A 19,575-nucleotide genomic window follows, 5' to 3' on the forward strand; every position below is an offset into this window, starting at 1 on the left:
TGTTGAGATAGAGTATCCAACTGTGGTCTCTTGTTCATTGAACAATAATGCATTAAGCACCCACTCTAATGGACTTTCTTTTTCAATAAAACCTGTTTTCAGAGAATTCACAGAGAATGACCATTTTGCATTTATAGCCAAACCCCCTGTGAGCCAGAGGAGTATAAACAGGACACACAGTCCAGGCCCTTGAGGAACTGGTCCAGCAGAATTCCTCTGGCTTGAGGAACTGCTCAAATCTGTGTGTCAAGCTCAATTCTGAAAGCACAATTAGACATAAGAGCTTTACGCTAGCGCTGTGAGGCTGGGAGGACAGAGGTTATCATTCCGCTGCTTTTTCTGGAGCAGCACAGGCCAGATCAACTTACAGAATTGTTGTTTCTTTTGGATCACTGTTCAGATTCACTCAAATAAGCTAATATTCCCAATTCCTCCACAGAGAAGTCAATTTTACTCTTTGCCCGTGCAAAGAGAAGAGGAAAAGCCACAGATAGGGGAGCTGCAGAAAAGAGAATTTTATATAGTTTTCCAAGATAGGAGTCCGAAGCCTCTTTGAAAACAACACTGATTATTGAATATACCCTTTTAACAAATGCAGCCTCCAATGATCCCAGCCTCCTGCTGTTCCTGCCCTTGTACAATTCTCTCCCACTTTGGTCTGTGATTTCTTTTTTTTTTTTTTTGCTGTACGCAGGCCTCTCACTGTTGTGGCCTCGCCCGTTGCACAGCACAGGCTCCGGACGCGCAGGCTCAGCGGCCATGGCTCACGGGCCCAGCCGCTCCGCAGCATGTGGGATCTTCCCGGACCGGGGCATGAACCCGTGTCCCCTGCATTGGCAGGCAGACTCTCAACCACTGCGCCACCAGGGAAGCCCTGGTCTGTGATTTCTGAGAACAGGTTATTAAAGACTTTAGCACTGTCTTGGACACTCTTTTTCTTTTTTCACTTGGATCTCTCTCTGGGGAAACCCCCTGCTAAGTAGTGAGCCAATCTCTGGAGAGGCTAATGTGGTAAGGAACTGAGGCCTCCCACCACCAGCCTGTTAAACCTTCGGGTGACTTAGCCCTGGCCGGCAATAGCTTAACTGCAACCCCTCATGAGAGACCCTGAGTCAGAAGCATCCAGCTAAGCTGCTATCACGTTCCTGATCCCCAGAAACTGTGAGATAATAAAGGCTTATTGTTTCATGCTGCTACAGTTTGGGGGTAATTTGTGATAACAGCAATAGATAACCCATACACAACTCCTATTTTTTTCTATAACCAAGAGTAGCCAACACCTCCACAGTTCAGAGGAGACAACATCTCTCTCATTTTCTACCTCAAAATATAGTAACAACCGAAAAGGTGATCTATTTGTCAGTGAATATTTTTGTATATCCTCAAAAATGGTGAATGTCCCACAGTCAGTGGGATTCAGTTATTGCATTCAGTCAGCAAACATTTACTGGAGTCCTACCGTGAGTAAGGCAATACCTGTGGGCTGGGATACAGAGATGAGTAAACATGTCCTCTCTCAAGGGGGGAGATCTTACACTTGTGATCATAATGCAAAGTAGAACGTTCCATATGATCTGGGGATTTGGAATGAGACATGGCATCTCTGTCCTCAAGTAGCTTACTGGATTCCAGTGGGGAAGATAAAACTTCTAAATCAGAAACAAGCAGACATGATACTCTTAGCACATAGTTGGAACTTGATATTTTAATCACAACTGAGTGGATGTATAGTTACTAATAAATAAACATTAAATAATGAGAGATTTATGTAAGTATGAAATATTTGCCAGATTCTTTTCTTCTAAGTTCCCTAGGTTTCAACAACGTAATGGAGAAAAAAATCAAAATAACAAAATGAAATAACAACAACAAAAGAAAACCCTCCATTTCTATCCCTGGGCAAAGCTACATCTCTCTCCCCTAACTCTCTACTGCATGTAGAGAAAATTAATCCCAAATGTCTCAGTTCTGTAAAGCTCCATGGAGAATTTCCTATATTGGCTTATGCCACCCTGTTGTTTAGTTGAAGGAAAGGGCTCATTGCATGTGAAATATACCACAGCCTCACTATAATACTGACCTAAAAATATACGCTGTAATAGTTCTTTGTTGCAAGGTCCTTTTATGTCTTTGTTGAATATGGTAATAGAAGAAGCCACCTTAGAAGTTTTATGTGTTTTTTTCACTTATATTCTTGGTTTGGGCTTATGATAGATTTTTTTTTTTTTTTTTTTTTTTTTTTGCGGTACGCGGGCCTCTCACTGCTGTGGCCTCTCCCGTTGCGGAGCACAGGCTCCGGACGCGCAGGCGCAGCCGCCATGGCTCACGGGCACAGCCGCTCCGCGGCATGTGGGATCTTCCCGGACCGGGGCAAGAACCCGTGTCCCCTGCGTCGCCAGGCGGACTCTCAACCACTGCGCCACCAGGGAAGCCCTATGATAGATTATTGAATGTAGAGTGCGCATGGTGGGTCAGGCTTTACACCCATGGTAGACCAGATGCCTTAAATTAGTACTTTTTTAAAAGACTAAATCTGGCCTGCATGCTGTGGTTGTTATTGATGTTATTACTTTTAATTAAACAATAATTGAAAATTTATGTTCTCAATTATTACCCTTATACTATGGCTCAGAAGTACTTAAAAAAAAACCTCTTATAATAGAGAAACGTTTGCCTCTACCCGTGTTTCTATCAAAATGGGAAACTTAAAAGCAGACTAAAAAAGGTGCATATTTCAAGAAGAATGGGAATTGTAAAACATTAATTTCTGGCCTGCTTTACTCATTACTTTCACTTGCCTGGTCCTAGTAGGCATTTAAGCCTATGACCCCATCATCATAGCTCGAGATGGCTACTTCCTAATACTCTTGGGAACCCCTTGATGCTTGATCCTCACTGTCGCATATAATGTCCCCCATAAAATGCAGTCAAGGGTTACTTAACCAGAGTGACTTAACCAGACTGTAAATGTGAATAGAGAACTCAGGGGTGGGGCTATTATGCTGGGCTGTCAGCACACTGACGCCTCAGCGCCCACCATTCAAGGTCCGGCTTCCACCAAATGGCCACTTGCTACACCTGGAGGACCTGATTAATGGTTACACACACAAATCCTGAAGGTCTATTGCGACTGTGTCCTGGAACTGTGTGCCCTTTTCCTGTCCTTGCGACCTAGACCCACCACACTCTGATAAATAAATTGCCTTGGGTAAAAGCCAGAGAAACTTTTTGTTAAAAAATGGCATTCACTCTGTAGTGGCTAAGCTGTATAATCACATGCCAGCGCTTTCTGCAGGTCCAGGAAAGTCTCTTCAAATAGAGGAGAAATGGAAACTCAGAGAGTGTAGGCCACAGGACACACGCTTCAAGGTTGTCCAGCCGGAAGGACAGTGATACATGTGAGGACTGTTTCCACATCTCACTTGGGGCAGAGCCCAATAGTATGTATATAGAGCTTTCTGTAATTATTAAAAATGGATCTGGGGCTTCCCTGGTGGCACAGTGGTTGAGAGTCCGCCTGCCGATGCAGGGGACGTGGGTTCGTGCCCCGGTCCAGGAGGATCCCACATGCCACGGGGCGGCTGGGCCCGTGAGCCATGGCCACTGAGCCTGCGCATCCGGAGCCTGTGCTCCACAATGGGAGAGGCCACGACAGTGAGAGGCCCGCATTCCGCAAAAAAAAAAAAAAAAAGGATCTGCCTGATTTTACTTATCAAAATCTGAGTCTCGAATCTTTCTTATCCACCATATAATTTAATATAAAGAAGGAAGAATTAAGGAGAAAGAAAAAGGGAACTGACATTGGCCAATTCCTTACTATATGGGTCAAGCCTAATACCAGGCACTTTTCATACCTAATCCTAGCCTGTGAGGTAGGAATTATGTGCCCCATCCTTTAGATAACATAAGACCCAAAATGTTAAGCAGATTGTTCAGTCTCATGGTGGTAGATAAAGATTCAGAACCAGGACAGGCTGGCTCTATAGTACGATTTTCTCAGGAAAAGTGACTAGAATTCTAGTGCATTCATCCATGCTGTTTCCCTTTTCCCTCCACTTCGAATTTTCTCATCTGTCTACTTCCTACATTCTAGCCCCTGTTCATCTTTCCAGATCTACATCAATTTGGCGTTCTGGTGAAACTACCCTGAAACATCAGCCCACCTTGGCATCTCCTTTCCCAAACCATTTTGTCTTTGAAGAAGTTCCCACTGGGTAAGTGTCTGCTCTGCATAATGTAGCACTTTATTATATAGGTAGAAAATGCTGTAATAGAAGGTACTACCTTATTTTTTCATCATTTTGTGCTTGATACCGTGCCTCTTCAGCTCCTTGTGGGCAGGGAATTTATTTTATTCTTGTCCTATGCTTTATTTTTTTGTGTTGTGTGTTTAAGTGTGTGTGTGTGTACATGGGCTTCTCAGCAAATATCCCTCCTTCCTGAAGCACCCCAGTTTCCCTTTGGGGAATTACCAACTCCCCATTGTGCATGGTTTTAGAGGGAAGATAATTACAGACAATGGCTTTGCACTAGGGAAGCTGAGGAGGCCAGATCCTCTTTCTCAGTACCCCAGTACAGCCAGAGGTGAGTACGCGACCTAACTCAGTGAATCAGATGCTCCTTCTGAGGACGGAAGGTCTAACTAGTCACCACTCATCTCAACGGTGACATGCCCGTCAGGCTGTCCTGCTGTGAGACCAGGGCTGGGTTTCCTGCTACCCGACTCTCACTGCTGCTTTTCTTCTTGCTCGTTCTAGCCCTGGTCCTCTGGCTTCCCACCAGTTCTGTGGGCCCTAAGACCTTCCAAAAATGTTCCATTTGCTTTTAGCTTGTTTTGGTTATTTGTAACCATAGGCTCCCACAGAAACTCAGCCCTGGGCTGGGCTCAGATAAGCAGCGTAAGTGTAAATTCTTGCCGATTGCCTTTTTGAGGTCACAATATAATTTCCACCCAACATATGTGATGAATAATGGGTATTTGACTCTGTTTCAAAGCCTAAGTTTCTGAGGGGGCTGGGAATGAGTTCTGGATAATGATTGGGTGTTCTCTAAGAAGCCAACTCCCTTCTCCCCAGTCCCTCCTTTGCAAATCAAAACAGCCTACCCAGTTTGCCCGGCACTTCATTCCTGGGGTGGGTATGACTTTCCAAAGTGGTGGTGGAGACCGTTTCTTCTACTTCCTACCGTTACTGCAATGGCACTGCCACACGGCAGCTCTGTTAAGTCAAGTGTGCCCTGTGCTAGTTTATCATGAAACCAAATCCCATTCCTCAAGTCAGTCAGAGCCTGGGGAAAATAGAAATTAAATGTGAAGCAAGAGGGATGGAGACTGGCCAGGAAAGGAGAGGCCAGGTGTGGATGGATGACAGGCGGAGGGAGGCTGCAGGTGGGGTGGAGCACGCCGTGTCTCATATTTGCATCAGAGTACTCGCCCAGGAAGAGCAAACTGTAACACCAAATTGGAGCCAGACACAAAACTGTAAACTTCTCGCCAGAGAGGCCATTAGGAGTTAAACTGGGCAAAACCCTCTTCACCACAATTTCACTTGGAGCTGCGAATGTATGCCATCATTTTTTTCTCAAACTTAGAGTCAGAGGGGGCTCATTAAAGTCACTTACACATTCTCCAAGTGCATTTGCAATAACAGAGAAGAAGTCAAGGAGGAATCAGTTCTTTGTAGGAGCCTGACGCTCAGAAAACAGCAGCCTGGATGGTCCCTGACCTTGCAAACATCCCTTGTTTCTAGGTAATAATGTTTGAAGAGTACAATATTCAGAATTCAACCCTTATCCCAAGTGAACTTCTCCAAGTAACCCCAAAGGAAGTTTTAGTTTTGCTGGTTCTCTACCCCTTGGAGAACACATGACCCCACTCTCCAAAACACATCCATATGGACGGGCACACCTGACTTTGCATCGAGTTACATTTAGGCCAATATCCCTAGCCTTGCAGCCGAGGGTAGCATAGACTCTCCGCACCTCCACCCCAATTAAGAACCTCTGAGCTAGGAGCCAGTGTGAGAACATCATCTAAGTTTCTGAGGGTGATTGTGAAAGAGTCCTATAGACTGGTATTCTGTTCTGTAAAAACCCTCAGTCTCTAGGAAGAGATGCAACAACGCAAGAGAGGTGGGTGATGCAGATAAGGCTGAGATGCAAGAAGATGAGTCCAGGGCTGCCAGCACCCATTTAAACTACTCGTGGTGCAGCTTACTTGGTAATGAAGCCAATGGATGAAGCCAAACCGGAAGAAATTAGAGAAAAGAGGCAGAGGCACTAAGTCCTCGTGGCATGGTCTAAGGTCCTAAATCCAGCTATTCCTGAAGCCATCATCCCTCGATCTTTCCAGTTATGGGAGACAATAAATCCCCTTCGGCTTAGCCAATCAGAGTTAGATTTCTGTTACAGCCCATGCAGTCACCAGTATTTTATCATGGTGTATCATGATACAGGTCAGGAGCCCCGAAGCCTCCAACCTAAACTGGCTTTTGCCATTGGACCCACTTTGGGCAAGTGTTTTCTCTGGGTCTCTGTTTCCCCATCTGTATAATGAGGAGGTTGGGTGAGACGCCAGTTTGGCATTCTGGTTTCCACTTTCTTCCTCCAGTTTTCAAGTTCTGTGATGAGGGGCAGAACTGTGACCTTGTCCGTCAGCCACTTGTGAATGACACAGGAGGGGAAGAGGAAAAAGTGTGCTTGTAGGTACAGGAAAGGAAAGGTAAAGGAATCACATGGCTCATCCGGTTTGGTTAGAGGACACCTGGGGTCATCAGCACCTGCCTCCACCAGCTCTGAGTTGGACCCTTTGGTTGCCTGCTGTTCCACGCAGGTCCACCCTTGTGCCAACAATCTCTTACTTTCTCTCCAGGCTGGTGTCAAGTCAAGAGTCGTTGGGAATGCTTGAGAGGTGACTGAAGTTTGGAACGTGTGTTTGGTAGATTTGCTAAGACAGTGGTGTCCAGATCCCTTGCACTGGTCTCTCTTTGCCTGTGTTTTTATTTTATTTATCTATTTATTTATCTATTTGCCATGCTGTGCAGCATGCAGGGTCTTACTTTCCCCACCAGGGATCAAACCCGCACCCCCTGCAGTGGAAGTGTGGAGTCTTAACCACTGGAACGCCAGGGAAGTACCCTCTTTGCCTGTGTTTTTAAAGTTAGGTTTCCAAAAATACAGTTAGAATGACCATGTAAACAATGTAGATTCATCTCAGGGATAGGGGATGCATTCCAGGTCTTTCCTGGTTAACACAGACATAGAAAGTATCAGAACACGTCCCTTCTGGTCACTGCTCCCCACTCTCCCTCTTGTTCTGACCCCATAGGTGTGGGGATGGCACAGTCTGGTGCTTTACACTCTGGGCTTTGGACCAGAAAGATCTGAGTTCATGTCCCTGTTCTGCCACTTACCAGTGGTATAATCTTGAGCTAATGACCTAAATCTCCTTGGGTCTCAGTTTCCTCTTCTATAAGATGGACTATCCTGTTGATGGAGTGTTATATTGTAGGGGGGCAATCAATGACCAAAGTGCTTAGCACAGACCTTAGCACATTGTTATTATTCAATCAGTGCTACCAGGGGCAGTTGAGAATGATCTAATCACAGTTTGTCCTGTGGACAAGCTTCTGAGTGGGTATCACGTGTATTCACCTTCCAAAGCTCACATCATAGGTCCTCTATTCGCCCCTGTTATCCAGCTGCACTTGGCTGTACCTCTGTTCTAGGATTTGTTTTTTTTTTTTTTTTTTTTTTTTTGGGGTATGGACTCTCAACCACTGTACCACCAGGGAAGCCCTGTTCTAGGTTTTATGTTATAATGTGATAGTGACCAAGATGGGTTCTACTATCTCCTGGTCTACCTCCTAGCTGGATGACTTTGAGCAAGTTATTTAGCTTCTTTTAACCACTTTTTTTTTTCAGCTCCAAAATGCAAATCCAATTGACCTTGTAGTGATGTTGTGAGATTTGAAGTGGAAGATGCAACCAGAGTACTTAGCACAGTGCCTGACCCAAGAAGGAGAGATGCACACATGGCCGAGGAGGTGAGTAGAATTTCTGAGCCAGAATCTAGGCTTTACAATGACCAACTGTAGCCTGTAAACATGGCAGACAAAACTGAAAAGTGAGGAACAACAGAGGGAAATGAAGCCCAGGGTGTATATTCCATTCCATACATTCTGTCTCAACATTCCAAAGTTGAGACAGAAAAACAAAGATTCTAAATGTCTGGGGCCTGCTCAGAATTAAAGCATCAGCACAGACATTTGAAGAATTAAGTCAGACATTTTAATAGATGTAGCCAAAGAAGTAGGCACATGGTACACTGTAACTGGAAGATTCGCTACCTTATAACATTTGAGGATTTTAGGAGGGAAAATTCTCTACTTCCCTCCCTTGACAATTATCTTAAAGAGTGTTGGGACAGTCTCAAAATCAATTTTAAGTAAAATGATGAATTTAGTTTACTTTGGAGATGGGAGAGGAGGAGGGCAGGTGACCCCAAAGAAACCATACGCTAAGGATCGCTCCTGTTCCAATGAATTTTGACATCATTTTCCTTAAAAGGTGTATATCCGATAAAGGTTTTCACTGAAAACTTTTGCAACTCAAAGTTTGAGAGTTTCATAGTCCATGAAATCTGTCAAGAAGCTCTACTCTTAACATCTAAGTACACTCAAAAAGAAAAATGATACTCTGCAGTTAGTAAAGGAGTTGAGGTGACCAGGTTGCTTCAGTTTCACAACTTTACATTTACCTGTCTCTAAGTTCAGCAAAATCTTACGATCTCTTGGGAGGGGGTTGTGCTTATTTAAAAAATTTTTTGCAACTCAAAGGACAGTTGAAGCCCTGGGAGCTCTTATATTTAAAGTACAGGAAGGGGGAGCAATTCTGCTGTAAAATTAGAAACAGCAATACACCATTTTGGCAACAGGAAGACCACAGAATGTAATTAGAATTCTACCAGAAGCAGCAAAATACATAGGTCATAGGAATAAACAATGCACCTCCAGTGCTTCCACATCCCCGTGGGAGGCTCAGAAGGAATGAATCACTGGGGATTAGCTTCTGGAATTGAGAAGACCTGCTTCTCTCCACTAATGACATCTCGCCTTATCTTCCCATCCACGTTAATGCCGTAAGCACACTCCATCAGAGCCCCGGAGGGTGGAAGAAAGGCCAGCAGCCTCCCATCCAATGGCAAATGTTCCTTGCTGTTTCAGAGGACTGCAGGACCCCTGTTAGAATGATTTCTATTTTCTAATGGGATGGGCTGCCCCTGATTTATTTCATCACACTTGCAAAGCCCCGCCCTTCATCTCTGGATGTGTCTTGTGTCTTATCTTCCAAGAGCCCCCTGGCCGGCAGAGGTAGTCTGCTGGCTGGAACTTAATTAGGCAGCGTTTGAAGATCCGGTGGCCCTCTGGCAGCCAGCTATCTTATCTCCCAGTGCAGAAATCCCTCGGGGAGCTGTTCCTGCCGAGCACTGGGGCGCAATCAGGAGGGGCTAGAGATGTACTTTTGATTTGCCAAACAAAACGATGCAAGATAAAACCTATCTCTTAATATATTACCTGGGAAGCCCAACTCACCTTTGGGAAAACCAAAACATTTCTGGGTTGCAGGAAATCTAAAGGTTATATAATTCAACGGGTAGGGATGGGGTGGAAGGATAGGTGGGGGCCGAAGAGAGACCTAACTGATTGGCCAAGTTCACCCTGATTATCCAGATATCTCAGTGACACAGGCTAATGGCTCTTTGGTTCCTCAAAAGGGAGACTGGGGAAAATAAAACACAGGAGGCATTCCTAAGGAAGGGAGATTCTACAAATGTCCCAAGTGCCCAGAAAGCAGGCGTCAGCTCACCCTAGCTGATGCTATAGTCCTGAGCTGCCACAAGGTGGCAATTAGCAAGACCACTCTTACTTTTATAAAAATAGGGCTTTTGGTTCTCGATTTTAGGTACAGATACTTATGAAATCACGTTAACGGGGATTCTGTGGTGTCCTAACAAGGAAATTTGGGTTCTCAATGCAAATATCGGAAAGAGTCTTCTTTCGTCTTAAGCACACAAGAAACAGAAGTCCAGGCTTGGCTCACCTCCAAGGGTCTGCTGACCTGAGCCTTTGTGTTCTCGGGCATACGGTTCACTCCTACCAGGTAGCTCAGGCCCGACACGCGGAATCCCTAAGAGTCTGCCACTAAGTACTCAGACCTACTGGTTGAGAAAATTCAGCTACAACATCTTACCGACCTTTAGAGGCCTCAGCCAGTCCTTCGTGATTGTCTCATAAAGTGGCAACACCTGCAGGGTGTAGAAGGACTACTATAAGAGTCCCTTTTCCAGAAACTAACGAGTCCTGCCGGTTTCTCAAGTGTGACAGTGAGAGCTTTGGTAGTGATTTGTGTTCAGTTAGCATATCAGGCATTTGGTCAGCCTGGCTGAGTGAAACAGTCAAAATATTAAGCAACCGTTTCAGCGACGATCAAAATAACGTCCTATCTTTTATTTATATAACACCTTGTAGTTTTTAAATTGCTTTCTCACTCATTTTGTCTTTTGATCCTCACAACTCGAGCAGGCAGGCAGAGACAGGTATTATCAGAGCCTCACCTGGTTCATAGGGTGCCTCTGGGTGAAACAGACACAGATGCCCCTTCCTCTGGTGGGGGAGGGTGGCAAAGCCTGGCTCAGCTGGACATCAGCTCCCACTGACCCCTCAGCTGCGTCCTCCTGCGTAGGGGCACACACTGCCTAACCGTACATGGCAACCCGGGGCATTATCTCCATTTTTAGGTGAAAAAGTTAAGGCTCAAAGAGTTTAACTGACTTGTGAAAGGTCACACATCTTGTAGATATTCTGGCTACTGGTCCAGTGGTCCCTCTACCATAGACATCTATCCTCCTAACTCACCTTCTAGCTTTACATCAACAAATAGCACTTCAAAAAAAACCACTTAATATAAGCATTCACCTTTCCTCTCTTATTCCCATCCAAACGTCCTACTTCCTGAGTCAAATAAATGCCTATACAAGAGCCAGTCTTACAGGATTTTGACTCATTATGTAAAATTCTACCACAAAATTTAATCCTTTGAGATGTTTAAGGCTGCAGCTGTAAACAATTAATTTATGTTAAAATCCAAATGCAACTGGACGTGCATTCCATTAAGTCACTGCTTTCCAAACTGTCTTCCTTAGAACACTAGTACTCTTAGACGAGGGGTGTCAGAATCACCTGGAGGGCTTGTGAAAACGCAGATCCCTGGGTCCCAACTCCTGAGTTTCTGATTCAGTAGGTTTGGGGTTGGGCCTGAGAATTTAATACAGATTTTCACTTCTAACAAGTTCCTAGATGGGGCTGATGCCGCCTCTTCCAGAACCAAATGTTGGGAGGTAAGTTTCCAGAGGATGCTAATAGGAGTTCAACATGGCTTTAGTTTTTTAAAAAAATATACTTATTAGTATACTCATGGAAATTAATTCAGAAGGTAGTTTGAAAAATCCTATCACAGGCCATAAGAAGCTAACATTGTCATCTGGACTTAATTTATTAATTTATCCCCCAGTTGTTTAAACAAACATTAAAAGTGCTGAAAATGTTCCAGAGTCTGTTTACATCCCTGGGGACACAAAGGTCTGGTCCTTGTCCTCCTGGTAATTTCAATCCATCTGGGCACAGAGACACAGACAGACCATTACAGCCCAATAGTTACTGACTCTGCCCAAGTGAGGTGGATGTTAGTTGGGTGGGGGCTGGGGGCTGGGGGTGGTGGGTGATTTGTGAGCCAACAGCAGGAAAGAGGAAAGTGGACATCAGCCCTCAAGAACCTTGTCTGAGTCACTCTTTGCCTCAAAGGCAACCGTTTTTATGCTACCTGGGGTCCCCTCCTTTATAGGTTTAGGCCACCCAAGGAATTCACAGAACATCAACGGTGGCCAGGGCCAGCTCCATGGATGTGCAGCCGATGTGCACCCACAGACCCCACACACAGGAGAGCCCCAAGCTGGGTTTAATGCTCTGCTATTGCCATCTTGAAAGTCTTAATAATGTTTGAACAAGGGGCCCTACGTTTTCACTCTGCACCGGGCCCTGCGAATTATGAAGCTGGTTCTGACGGTGCCTATATTAGCCATTCCACAAAATCTTTTTGAGCACCTACTAAGTGTCATTCGCTGAATCGGGCATTTGAGGGTTTTGACTTAGTAGGATAGGGTTCCTGACGGAGGAGCTATAAGCTGAATACAGAAGACAGACGCATGAATAGGAATTGACAACCCCGTGTGGGAAGTTAGAAGACAGCAACACACGCCCCATCCTTCGTGCCCACAGGAGAGAATTTATCTCTGCCAAACCACGTCGGGCTCTCAGCAGAAAGCGCTGCATCTCCTGTCGCAGCCGTGGAGGACTGGATTCCTTGCCCAGGTAATTTACGGTGGGAGGAGAGGGGGAGTCTCCATCACAGAGAATGTCACCTCACGCCAGGTTTAGCATTCATCAGAGCAATGTCATTAATGTGCATTTTTCCCAGGGGCTCGTCCAACAAGCCAGGTCGTCCTGACGTGGTAACAGCTTTATTGTTAAGTGAAAATGTCAACTTCCTGTCTTCACCCTTGAATTGTACTGAATCTCCCTAGCTGTGTGAATATAAGTCAGCAAATACCCACCTCTGAAATGGGGCTAAAATCTAGATGCTTTCAAGTCACAGGTGGTTTGCTTGTCCTTCAAGACAGTGTTTTGCAAAGAGTGGGTCATAGACCACTTGCATGAGGATCACCTGGGGTGCTTGTTAAAAAGGCAGATTCCTAAGCGCCAATCCATTCTGGGATCTGCATTTTTAAATTTTCACCTGCTCTCCAGGAAATTCTTAAACACGTGGAAGTTTGAGAAGGTTCCTGGGAGCCTTGACAGGAGTGGGACAGCAGACCACTGGAGTTTACTAGTAAGGAAGGATATTTACTGCACTCTCCACAATACTCAGCCCTCCAAGAGGCCCTATTAGGGGATTTCAGAGGTGAAATCCTGCACCAGAAAGTTGACTTCTGTGGAAACAAGCTTCGCACGTGGGCACAGACTGGAGAGGGCAGAGCTGAGCTCCCTGACATGAGTGCTGCAGGCAAAGGGGCTTCAGACAAAAGCACCTGGAATGTTTGGGGTTCATGAAGGTTCCCCAGGGGCCATCAGAGGACCTGAGAGTTAGCAGAAAAGGTGGGGCTCCAGGCCTCCAACCTGGCTCTTTATTACGATTTCTCATTCATTTCACAAGGTTAAGAGAATATGTCAGAGTGAAAGCTTCAGTCCTTACAGTGGCTGGCAAAGTTCTACACGGCCAGACCCCCAGTACCCTCACTTCTCCCACCTGAGCTCCTAAGATGCCCCAAATGTGCTCACTGTGCTCCGGCCACACCCTGGCCTCCTTGCAGTCCTTCAAACACACCAGGCCACTCTGCCCCAGGGACTTTGCACTGGCTGTTTCCTCTATCTAGAATGCCCAGGGCTTACTTCCTCACCTCCTCAAACGTCTTTCTGGACTACCCACACTCCCTGTCCCCTCACTATGCTTTATCTTTCCCTGTCAGACTTGTCTCCATCTGGTAGACTAGACATCTTCTTTCTGTATTTATTGACTGTCTCCCCTCAGTAGAAAGATAGCCCCTTGAGGGCAAGAATTTTTGTTTAGTCTAGTTTTGTCCATTAAGGTATCTCTGGCATAGGAAACAGTGCCTGGCATGTGGGAGGCCCTGAGTAAATATCTTTGTTGAATACATCAACATTAGAGAGGGCTCCTAGGACTGTAAAAAAAACACCCACTAAGGGACAAATACAGACAGGGAAGCAGGGTACACTGCGTCTCTCCAGTTTTTCTCAGCCTCAGGGAAATATGGACTTGCGACTTCTCTCAGAGTTTAAACTGGGGGCAAGGAGGATGAAAAGAGCAACAAAAAAGGGAGGAAAATCTGGGATAAGAGCTAACTTGTTGCTTTCAGAAGAGTTCGCATCACGCTGCCGCCTTTCAGAGGACACGAGAAAGTGGGAACATGGCAGCCCGTCTCCGGAGATGACAGCAGGTCTTCCTTCTCCGTCTCCGCCTCCTCTTTCTTCCTCACCTCCTTTCTTGCTGGCACTTCAAACGCTGCCCTCTTTGGCTTCTTTTAAATAGCCAGGGTAGGAATATACAGGGGGGGAGGTATCAGGGCTCCCTTTGAAACCTGGCCCAGCCACTGCTGCCCACAAACATCTCTTAGCGGCAGAAGCACCGGCTTCTTGTGTCTGACGGTGGCGGCTGGTGGGAGGTCTGCAGGGCACACAGCTCACGGCAGGTGCCTTTACTTTGACACAGATCCTGAGAGGTGGGGGCAGGGCAGGGGGAGAAGAGATGTTGCTTGACAGTGGCCCCCTCCTTTTCTTTCTTTAAAAAAATGACACCAAATCGATCACATGGGAAAAATTGGACACTTTTACAACACCTTGTTTCTGATGGCCAGGGGTGAGGTGAAGAAGAGAGAGAATAAAGGTGCAGGTCTCCCTATCCAATTCTCTTTGTCCAGCATAAAACATCATTTCTCCCGATCGTTGAAAATGACTCCCCTGCCTCAGCAAGGACTTTGACGGGAAGATGAGGCCCTTGAACATGCACATTTCACGGGCTTTGTTCTGAAAATTATCCTCTTCACTGCAAATATGCTCAAGCCTTAGGGGTTAAGGGCAGGAATAGACTCCAGTTCCTGGCTGCAGGCTGTGGGCTGAGTGGGAGTCAGGATGCCTTAGAACAACGCGGGGGGTGATTCTCAGATCAGAAGCTGACGTGGTTTTACCTAGAAGAGACACATGGCTCTCTGACTCACCACATATCCACGCAGGCTCGAACTGGGACACATCACGGGAACATGAGTGTTTTTAGAACCAGCCTCACGGAGGAGGACAATGAGACATGCTTTTTACCAGATTCCCCTGGAGGACAAAAGGTCTGGATCCAGGGTGGCCGGTGAAAGAAGGTGAAGTGTCAGGTAGGGAGATAGGACGGAAAAAGAATGATAATGAAATCAAAGTAAAAACAGCTGAGTATACTGGTGGTGGCCATGCATACCATCTTGGCTGTGAAGTAGAGTCTGGAATCAGACCTGAGTTAAATCCTATTTCCTCCACTGACCTCAGGGCTGTCCAATGTCAGGGCTTCCGTTCTCCTCTCTGTAAAATGGGTATAATAATAGCACCTACTTTTCAGGACCATTTTAAGACTTAAACAAGAATGTGTGTACAGGGGCCAGACAAAAAGAAAGCCCTCAATAAATGCTAGTTGCTACCATCACCACCACCACCACCATCCCCACCACCGTCATCACCACCTTCCTCCTCTCTTCATCATCTTCATCATCATCACCTAATTTAATCCTGGGTGGCTCTGATAGACCATCTAATTGTGTGTGTGTGTGTGTGTGTGTGCACGCACACGTGTGCGCACAGACGCATTGGTTTCTCAATCGTAAAATGGAGATCACAATCGTATTTGATGCAGATAAAATGACATAGTTCTCGCTAAGGACAGGACTCAGTGGCTGCAGGCAGTAATGCTCCAGGCATAGTCACCATCGTTATTAGGCCCTGCAACTACTTTCATTCTAAGGTGAAGTAGCTGACGTTTAAAGAGCTTGCTGAAGATCAAAGATTCAAGCAGGGCTCTTAACTGCTGCCATGGGCTGCATGCTCCCAGAAGCAGCCCTGAAGACCAGGATCTGGGTGCAAGTGGGTCCCAGGTAGCAGTGGTGGAGGTGGGGAAGGGAGACAGGGCGGTGGAGAGCACTGGCAGAGGGTCCGTGGAGGAGCGGGATATACCACTGCAGGCACCTGGGGTCAGTTCCACTGGGAAACTCTGAGAGACGGTGTGGGTCATGCCTCTGAGCTGTCCCTCCGCAGTGTCAAGGAGGCTGGGGTATTCATCCTCCTCCTTGTATTTGCCATTGGCTGAGGGTGACTCCATTTCACCTCTAGTCGGTCCCATGTGTGGGCCCGGGGAGCGCCCTCAAGTCTTCAATCTGATCTGCAGCAAGTGCTAGAATGGTGAACTTTGCGGGGGTGTGGAGGGACCCCGATAGCACTCCCTATAGCCAACACGATGAAAGTCAGGGCACCAGTGGATCTGAACCCTTCAGACAAATAAGAACCAGAAGCCTGATCCCTGAGGGGTGGAGAAGACTGAAGACTGAGAAGAGGGCAAGGGCTCCAGGCACCTGGTCTGGCAGGATAATAGACTTGAATTGAATTAAGCCAACACTGGCTGAGGTTCTGTCACGTGTAGGGCTTGTGTTAGGAATGGTGGGACGGCTGTCTTCCAAGGACTTACAACCCAATACCCCCCTGTGTTTGAGGATTTGGGATGGAACCTGCTCTGTGCCAGAGCTCCATACCAGGTGCTTCAGAGGCACAGGAAGAAGAGCTTTAATTGGAGTCACTTGAGCTAGACCATGAGTGATGGCTGGGGGATTAAGAGAGATTCATAAAGAGATGGGAGGGACAAGCACCACTTGAGCGGGGGGCAAGTTCAGAGCATGTTCAGGATATGGGGGCCTTCTGTGTGGTTGGAGAGTAGGTGGGCCCAGGGCACAATGTGAGAACGTTCTAGAAAGATCAGTTGAGGACTGCATGATGGAGGACACTGAATGTCATGATGAGCAGGGGGCAGAAGCTAAAGACCTTGGTTCCTGAAGAAAACCTGTGCCTTATACAGGGCATTTTAATAAGATTCCTCTGCAGGCCCAGTGGGTGGCGTAACTGAGAGCAAAGTCTGGTGCAGAAGGTCCCACCCCACCTCTAGTCTCCGATGTAGGGGGAGGGGCATCAGGGGCAGGACCCTCATGTCACACCTGAGGCACAGCCTGCTCCATGTGTTGAAGCCACCTCTCCTATAGCCTGGCATCCTTAAAACCCCAATCCACCCTAAGGTTCCCCAAAGAAGTCCTACCTCCTGTGTCCCAGGGACCCCAGAGTTCTCAGCCAGCTCTGTTATCTATAATGATACAGCCAGGGCCTGCCGAGGTGTCTGGTTGGCCCTATAGCAGACCTGGTCTCGCAGGAGGGTACATAATCCACTAGATATGATGAGAGGAAAGTTCTTCCCCCAAATGCCAAAGGAAATCCCCTGTCCCTATTTTTGTTTTTCATGAGAATTCCTAGCACTAGGCTACCAAGGAGGGGTGAAATATGGCACGGGCTGAGTCTCCTGGACTCTGTTGACGATTGGAACGTAAATTTACCCTGGTCTTTCTGCCAAATGGATCCTCAGTGTGGGAGTTCTCTTGGAGAACAGCCAAGAGTCAGTTGGTCTTTCTCAAAGAGGCTCACTCTCTTTGAGACAAGACCTCAGGGAAGAGGCCTGGGTCACCCCTCAAGCAAACTTTGCAAAATTCCACTTCCCTGAGAGCTTTTCAGAGCCATGGCCAGAGTCCAGGAAAGCCCCGAGGCCTTGTCATGTGCCTCTCTCCTCTTGGATATGGCCATGGATGTCTCAAGATAAGAAAACCTACCAGACGTTGATCACAGAGGTACAGGCATATCTCAGATACCATACCAGCTCATCTGGTGGAGTGAGCCATGTGCCCCCAGGGCAGGCTGAGGAGCAGGCTGCATTGGACAGCAGCTGGAATTTTAGCTCCAGCAATGGAAGGGTTGAGTATCCATGCACGTATCCTGTGAATCCATTATTTTAATATTTTTGAACTCAGTGCTAGCTGTTTTATGTTATATAGTGTTTATTTTTACTTTAAAGTGTTATCTATGCATGAGTGAGTTTTCTCCTGTACATTCCTTACTATTTGATTCAGCCTCAAAATATTGCCCTCATTTGAAATATTAGCTGACCACACCTCTTCTCTTCTTTGCCTTTTCTATGCCCACCCCCCTTCCTCCCCTCATCTTTGCCTCTGAGATCCATACGACAATGTCAGAGTGCATTCTACCCAGTGGATATTCACTAAGGGCCATAAACAGCCATAACCTTAATGGATGTGGCTAGTTAGCTGAGTCTGGAGGAAGGGCAGTGGTGAAACTGCAGGAGTGCAGACATCTATGAGTCCCTGGTGACAGGCTTCAGCCCCTGGAGGGATGATGGGGTGAGGAGTTTGTGCCCTGGCAACTTCCCTTCCTGAATTTCCCCCTTCTCATTTTATGCTCTCTATTCCCCTATCTCTAGAAATGCAGACTTGAATCGTTGGGGAGAGATTTGAATGTAATGCAGCTAAAATCTTTGATGGGTAGGCAGTAGGGGTGGGATGGTGCAGAAGAGCACACCTGGTGACAAGTACACCTGGGCCTGAGCATCCTTCTAACACACATCCTTGTGAAGACATCAGGGGGCTCCAGGCAAATTCAAACACAAATTCTCAACCAGTAAGAGGAGGGGCAATGTGGGAGAGAACAGAGAGGGAAAATCAAACAGTACAAGGTTGTTCACAGCAGCTTGATAGCCCCAAAGTGGAAATAACCCAAACGCCCGTGAACGGGAGAATAGATAAACAGATTGCAGTATCCTCCTGCAATGGATTGAAATGGGAATAAAAAGAACAACTGTACTAGTCTACCTGGGCTGCCATAACAAAACACCATAGACATGGTGGCGTCAACAATAGATGCTGATCTTCTCACAGTTCTGGAGGCTGGAAGCCCTAGATCAGGCTGCTGGTAGGGCAGGATTCAAGTGAGGGCTCTCTTCCTGGCTTGCAGACAGCCACCTTCTCACTGTCCTCACATGGTCTTTCCTGGTGCATGTGTGCAGAGAGAGAGAGAGCAAGCTCTCTGGTTACCTCTTCTTATAACGGCACTAATCCCATCCCGAGGGCCCCATCTCCACAACCTCATCTAACTCCAATCACCGCCCTAAGGCCCCATCTCCAAATACCATCACATTTTGGGGTCAGGGCTTTGACATATGAATTTTGGGGAGACACATTCAGTCCATAACAGTGAACTTTGGATAAAAGGAACTACATGAATGAATCTCAAAAAATATTGTGCCAAGTGAAAAAGGGGGCACAAAAGAGTGAATACTCTATCGTTTTAAAATGAATTTTTAGAATAGGCAAAATCTGTGATGATAGAAATCGGAAGAGAGGCTGGCTCTGTGGAGGTGTGGAGGGTGGGTATTGACTGGAAAAGGGCATGAGGGGACTTTCTGGGAAGATGGAATTGTTCTAGATTTTGACCATAGACATAGTGTTTCGTTATGGAAGCCCGGGTAGACTAATATATTTGTTCTTTTTATTTCCATTTCAATGCATTGCAGGAGCATACTGCAATCTGTTTTTCTATTCTCCTGTTCACGGGCATTTGTGTTATTTCCAGTTGGGGGCTATCACGCGTCAAGCTGCTATGAACAATCTTGCATTTTTTGACAGAGGGAGTGGTCCCACTGTATATATGTTCAAAGCTCACTGAACTGTACACTAAGACCTGTGCAGTTTAAGTAAATTATGCCTCATTAAAAACCAGCATTAAAAATAAATAAATAGGGCTTCCCTGGTGGCGCAGTGGTTGAGAGTCCGCCTGCCGATGCAGGGGACACGGGTTCGTGCCCCGGTCCGGG

General features: G+C 46.5%; 1 protein-coding gene across 1 annotated transcript in view; it reads right to left on the bottom strand.

Moving 5' to 3' along the window:
* Nucleotides 1-19,575, bottom strand: part of KAZN (kazrin, periplakin interacting protein) — a 1,100,080-nt gene that overhangs the window by 570,512 nt on the left and 509,993 nt on the right. The gene's annotated exons all lie outside the window — the stretch shown is intronic.

This window comes from Neophocaena asiaeorientalis, unplaced genomic scaffold, assembly GCF_003031525.2.
Source record: "Neophocaena asiaeorientalis asiaeorientalis breed wild unplaced genomic scaffold, Neophocaena_asiaeorientalis_V1.1 scaffold275, whole genome shotgun sequence".
In the NCBI taxonomy this organism is placed as follows: domain Eukaryota; kingdom Metazoa; phylum Chordata; class Mammalia; order Artiodactyla; family Phocoenidae; genus Neophocaena; species Neophocaena asiaeorientalis.